The sequence below is a fragment of the Ahaetulla prasina genome, chromosome 4 (genome assembly GCF_028640845.1).
Source record: "Ahaetulla prasina isolate Xishuangbanna chromosome 4, ASM2864084v1, whole genome shotgun sequence".
Taxonomy (NCBI): domain Eukaryota; kingdom Metazoa; phylum Chordata; class Lepidosauria; order Squamata; family Colubridae; genus Ahaetulla; species Ahaetulla prasina.
In genome coordinates this window covers 59,237,555-59,243,491 of record NC_080542.1, presented here as the reverse complement: position 1 = coordinate 59,243,491, position 5,937 = coordinate 59,237,555, and the positions used below count along the sequence as shown (strand labels likewise).

General features: G+C 44.5%; 2 pseudogenes; both read left to right on the top strand.

Moving 5' to 3' along the window:
* On the top strand, window positions 1–1,011 carry LOC131198211 (26S proteasome non-ATPase regulatory subunit 9-like; annotated as a pseudogene).
* A 3,896-nt stretch (window positions 1,012–4,907) lies between these two features.
* On the top strand, window positions 4,908–5,937 carry LOC131198210 (septin-2-like; annotated as a pseudogene).

The window sequence follows — 5,937 nt, the reverse complement described above, 5'->3', positions numbered from 1 at the left end:
ATGCCGATTGCTATGCAGGTTTCAAATGAGCGCCATTTCTTGGTTGGGGCAAGTGATACAAGCCAAGTGGAAAAGACTGGGGGGACGCTGCTGGGTTGGGCTACTGGCTGAAATGAAATGAACCCACTTACCGCTGTCACCACTCTCTCGCCTTCTGACTTTTGAGACAAGAGGACTCCTTGCTCAGTACAGGACAACTGTAGTAGTCTGGATAGTAACCAGAGATGCCTAGAGCCCTAATCTATATGAAAAGTTTAATTTCCCACTGGTAGACATAGTTGAAAGAGACCTGAAAAATGTCCAATAACTATTGAGTATAAATGTAAGGTGAATGTTGGCTCCCCCACAACAATTGTCATTTAATTCAGTAGACTTCAGTTCCCCAAGCCACTGAAAACTAAATAGCACACAGGTTTTTGCAACTGGCTTCCCAGGTTGGAACATTTGCTGGTTTTTTCCACTGGCAGCTGCCACTGATGCTCAGTGACGTGCAGGAGCTGCTGAAGAAAAAGGATGAAATTGAGGCTTAGATCAAAGCCTATTATGAAGTCCTGCAGGATCAAAAAGGAGTGGAGAAACTGCCAGTGGATGCTACCGGGCAGACTGGACACTGCCATTTGAGGTACTCATCTGTCTACAGAACAATCAAAAAGCCCTGATGCAACAGGTGGTACAGGGTCTGCATCAGCTGCACGCCCGAAAGAGAACTCGAGTTGAGGCTTGGAAGCCCAAAAGGCCTAGCCTGCCTTCGCTGAGTGAACGCCATCAGCCACGGATCCCCGGGCAGCTTCTTGGGTTTGCAAGAGGGCAACAAGATTGCCAAGTTTGACTCGGTGAACAGCCAGAATTTCCAGTCATTGTAGAACATTGCCACTGTGGCAGCACAGCGAGGATAAACCCTTACATGTGACTGTGATCCGAAGAGGGGAAAAAATCCATCTGGGGCTCACCCCAAAGCGCTGGAGTGAGAAAGGACTTTGGGGTTGCAATATTGTCCCTTTGCAAAGATGACTTCTGGAGCTGATTCAACTTCTGGTGGTTGTTTGGTGACATGTCATTTTGACGTTAAGCATCATCCCGAACAAGCTGAAATGGTGAAAATGAATTAGGAATTTGGGGGTTTTCCTCTGTTTTTCCTGAAGATGCCGTTTGACTTTTGTTTTTTCCCCCCCCTGATTTTCAAAGGGTATTCAGTACGTTTTAACTTGGGTGTAAGGAGAAAAGAGAGTTGTGTGGCTGCATGGTGGGATTGAGCAATTTACGGTAGTTTTGTGGCCTTCCTTTGGAGTCTTCCCTGTTTGGTTGGAGAACTAGACAATAAAAGCTTTGTATTTTTAAAAAAAAACAAAAAAAAAACACACCTAAATAGAACTGGACCTAGGTAACAGTCTTCCAACAAACTGTCTGCCTGACTTTTCTTGCACCTCTTCTTTTTGATCATTCCATTCTGAGAATACATATCTGCATTTCTGCTCCTAGATTGTCATCACTGAACAGCAATAGAATTCACTGAATTTATACTGGACTCGTGTTATATCAGCTAAATGGAAAAGGGGATGATGAAAAAGAAAATTGGATATTCATCTGTATGTTTATCATTATTGGTATGCTCTAATATGTGTATTTACTATTGATATATCCTGCATTACCTATATGTGCAAAAAAGACATTTACTGTCATCACAGAAAGCACTGCAGGAAAAGTAGTGAAAACTCACTGAAAGATTTAGGTAGTTTGTTAAGATAATCAGTTCAGCCACCAGTTAGCCAGCATGGTGCCCTGCCCTTTGACTGATTTAGGCAAACAAACGTTGTGAGAGATCTATTATCCCAACAAACCACTTTGACATATTGCTACAAAATCCTGAAGTAAGTAAGACTAAATAGAAAGGTTATCAATTTATCTTTGCTCTTCTGTCCTGGTCCTATTAGATCTCTCAGCGGCTTTCGATACCATCGACCATGGTATCCTGCTGCCACTTGGAGTGCACCATTCATTGGTGGTTCTCTCCAGAGATGGTGTTGACAGGAGGAGATCTGCAGGCGCCTTATATGGTGAAGGATCTTCCTCCCTCTTCTGTTCAACATCTATATGAAGCCGCTGGGTGAGATCATCCGTGATTTTGGGGTGAGTTGTCATCTATACGCTGACGATACTCAGCTGTATATTTCCACCCCCAACCACCCCAAAAAGGCTGTTGAAGTGATGTCCCAGTGCCTTGAGGCCGTACGGGTCTGGATGGGGAGAAACAAATTCAGACTCAATCCCACCAAGACAGAGTGGCTGTGGATGCCGGCGGCCCGGTACAGTCAGCTAATCCCATCACTGACCATCAGGGGCGAGTTATTGGCCCCCACGGAAAGGGCTCGCAATCTGGGCGTCCTCCTGGATGCACGGCTGTCTTTAGAAGTACATATGATGGCCGTCGCCAGGGGAGCTTTTTATCAGGTTCGCCTGATACGCCAATTGCGCCCTTTCTGGACTGGGCTTCCTTATGCACAGTCATTTATGCCCTTGTTACATCCCGCCTGGACTACTGCAATGCTCTCTACATGGGGGTCCCCTTGAAGGGTACCCGGAGGCTTCAACTGGTCCAGAATGTGGCTGCGCGGGTGATAGAGGGAGCACCTTGTGGCTCCCGTGTGAAACCTCTCCTGTGCAGTGGTCTTCCGGGTTCAATTCAAGGTACTTGTCATCACCTTTAAAGCACTCCATGGCTTAGGACCGGGGTATTTACAGGACCGCCTACTGCCACCAGTAGCCTCACACAGACCAGTCCTACAGAGAGGTCTCTGATAGAGCCAAACAATGTTGGCTGGCGACCTCCAGGGGGAGGTTCTTCTCTGTGGGGGCTCCCGCCCTCTGGAACGAGCTGCCTCTGGGGCTTCATCAACTGCCCGACCTCCGGACCTTCTGCCGCGAGCTGAAGACGTTGTTGTTTCGACGTGCAGGACTAGCTTGAACATAGTTTTAAATTGGGGTTTTGAATTAGGGGTTTTAAAAAATTTTAGGCCATTAATCGAATCAGTTTTTATATTGTTTTTAATTTATATTATATGTATTTTGTTTTTACTGGCTGTGAACCATCCTGAGTCCTTCAGGAGAAGGGCAGTATACAAATATAATAAATAAAATAAATAGATAAATCTTTGGTTGGGAGAGTTGTGAAAGGAGCAGGTGAGAAAGAGAAGTCCTCCCCCCCCACACACTTGTCTACCGTGCTAAAATTCAGCTGCCTTTTAATTCAGTAGACTTCAATAGGAAACTATTAGGAGAAATTGCTGTCGCTAAATAGCACTGACATAGGAAAATGTATTGAAAACAAACTGCCTGGGTAATCAGTTCAGTCACCAGTTAGCTAGCCTACAGCCCCGGCCCTTTTGACTGATTAGGAGAACAAAGGTCGTGAGATCTCTTATCCTGACAAACCACATTGACATATTGCTACAAAATCTTGAAGTAAATAAGACTAAATAGATAATTTATCAATTTATCTTTGGTTGGGGGAGTTCTGAAAGGAGCGGGTGAGAAAGAAAAGGCCTCCCCCCCCACTTGCCCATGCCGATCCGATTCAATTGCCTTTTAATTCAGTTGACTTCAATAGGAATCTATCAAGTGAAACTGCTGTCACTGCAGGACACTGCAAGCCACTGAAACCTAAATAACACTGGATTTTGGTAACCATCTTCAAAAAAACTGTCTTCAAACAAACTATTAGCCAGCATGGAGCCCCGGCCCTTTTGACTGATTTAGGCAAAAAAATTGCGTGAGATCTCTTATCCCAACAAACCACTTTGACATATTGCTACAAAATCCTGAAGTAAGTAAGACTAAATAGATAGGTTACCAATTTATCTTTGGTTGGGAGACTTCTGAAAAAAGTGGATGAGAAAGAGAAGTCCTCCCCCCACACTTGCCTATGCCACTATGATTTAATTGCTTCCTAATTCAGTAGACTTCAATAGGAACCTATTAGGAGAAATTGCTCTCACTAAGTAGCACTGACCTAGGACAATATCCAAGGCATTTTTTTTTCAAGACAATCAGTTGGGTCACCAGTTAGCCAGCTTGCAGCCCTGGCCCTTTTGATTGATTTAGGTGAACAAACGTTGTGAGATCTCTTATCCCAACAAACCACATTGACATATTGCTACAAAATCCTGAAGTAAGTAAAACTAAATAGAAAGGTTATCAATTTATCTTTGGTTGGGAGAGTTGTGAAAGGAGCAGGTGAGAGAGAGAAGTCCTCCCCCCCCCACTTGCCTACAGTGCTAAAATTCAATTGCCTTTTAATTCAGTAGACTTCAATAGGAACCTATTAGGAGAAATTGCTGTCACTAAATAGCACTGACATAGGAATATATCTTGAAAAAAAACTGCCTGGGATAATCAGTTCAGTCACTAGTTAGCCAGCCTGCAGTCCAGGCCCTTTTGACTGATTTAGGTGAACAAATCTTGTGAGATCTTTTATCCTGACAAACCACATTGACATATTGCTACAAAGTCTTGAAGTATGTAAGACTGAACTCTAATAAATACTTAATTGTCAACCTGCCTACGCTTTGAAGGGAGACTTTCTGCAAGAGGGAAGGTTTGCATACCCCATGGATGGAAAGAGGAACCTACTTTCTTGCTAGAGATAATGAAAAAAACAGAACTGAAAAATGACCAATGACAAGCAAGCCAAGGGAATTGCCTGCCAAGAGCAAAGACGTCTCTGGTGGCTTCATTAACGGAAAAAAAGGACCACAGCAAGAACAGCTGCTCTAGGCCTCGCTTTCTATGACACCTCCCCTGTCTCTTGCAGAGCAAATTCTTCGCCTCCTTCCGCATTTTTGGGGCCCAGCTGCAGACGGAGCGATGGTTCAGGGAGAGGGCAAGGCTCTTGAAATTTGGTGTGCAGGAACATGTCTCAGTCTGCTGAAAAAGCAAAGATTTCTGACTCGGCTGCATATGTGGGGCTTGCCAACCTCCCCACTCAAGTCCACCGAAAGTCTGTCAAGAAATGGTTTGAGTTCACCCTCAAGGTTGTCGGAAAATCCGGTTTGGGAAAATCCACTTTAATTAACAGTTTATTCCTGACGGATCTGTATCTCGAACGTTACATCCCTGGAGTTGGAGAAAAGATTGAAAGGACGGTTCAGATCGAAGCTTCGACCATCGAAATTGAAGAGTGAGGGGCCAAACTATGTTCGACCATCGTGGACAATCCAGGCTACAGAGATGCCATCGACAGCCAAAACTAAACCCATCATCCATTATATCGACAGTTTGGACAATACCTGCACAATGAGAATGGCTTGAATCAGCGCCATATTGTAGACAACTGGGTACATTGCTGCTTATATTTCATTTCTCCTTCTGGACATGGACTGAAACCTTTGGATGTGGAATTCATGAAGATAATATATGGAATAGTGAATATTGGTCCTGTCATAGTGGACATTTTAACTTTGAAGGAAAGGGAGAGACTGAAGAGAAGGGTCTTAGACGAAATATCTGAGCATGGCATCCAGATTTACCAGCTGCCTGATGCCAACTTGGATGAAGAGTTTAAAGAAGAAACAAGGGTCCTGAAGGCCAGTGTCCCTTTTGCTGTGATTGGGTCAAACCAGCTGATCGAAGTGAAGAGAAAAAAGATCTGAGGTTGCCTCTACCACTGGGGTGTGTGTACAAGTGGAGAATCCAGAACACAACGATTTCCTCAAGTTGCTCACGATGCTAGTGACGCACATGCAAGACCTCCAAGTGGTAACCCAGGACTTGCATTACGAAAATTTCCAGTCAGAGAGATTAAAAAGGACTGGGAAGCCTGTGGAAGATAAGGTCATGGAAAAAGACAGGATCCTTCAGCAGAAGGAGGATGACTTGCGTCGTATGCAGGAGATGATCGCCCAAATGCAAGCCCAAATGAGGATGAAACCTGCGGACGGGTAA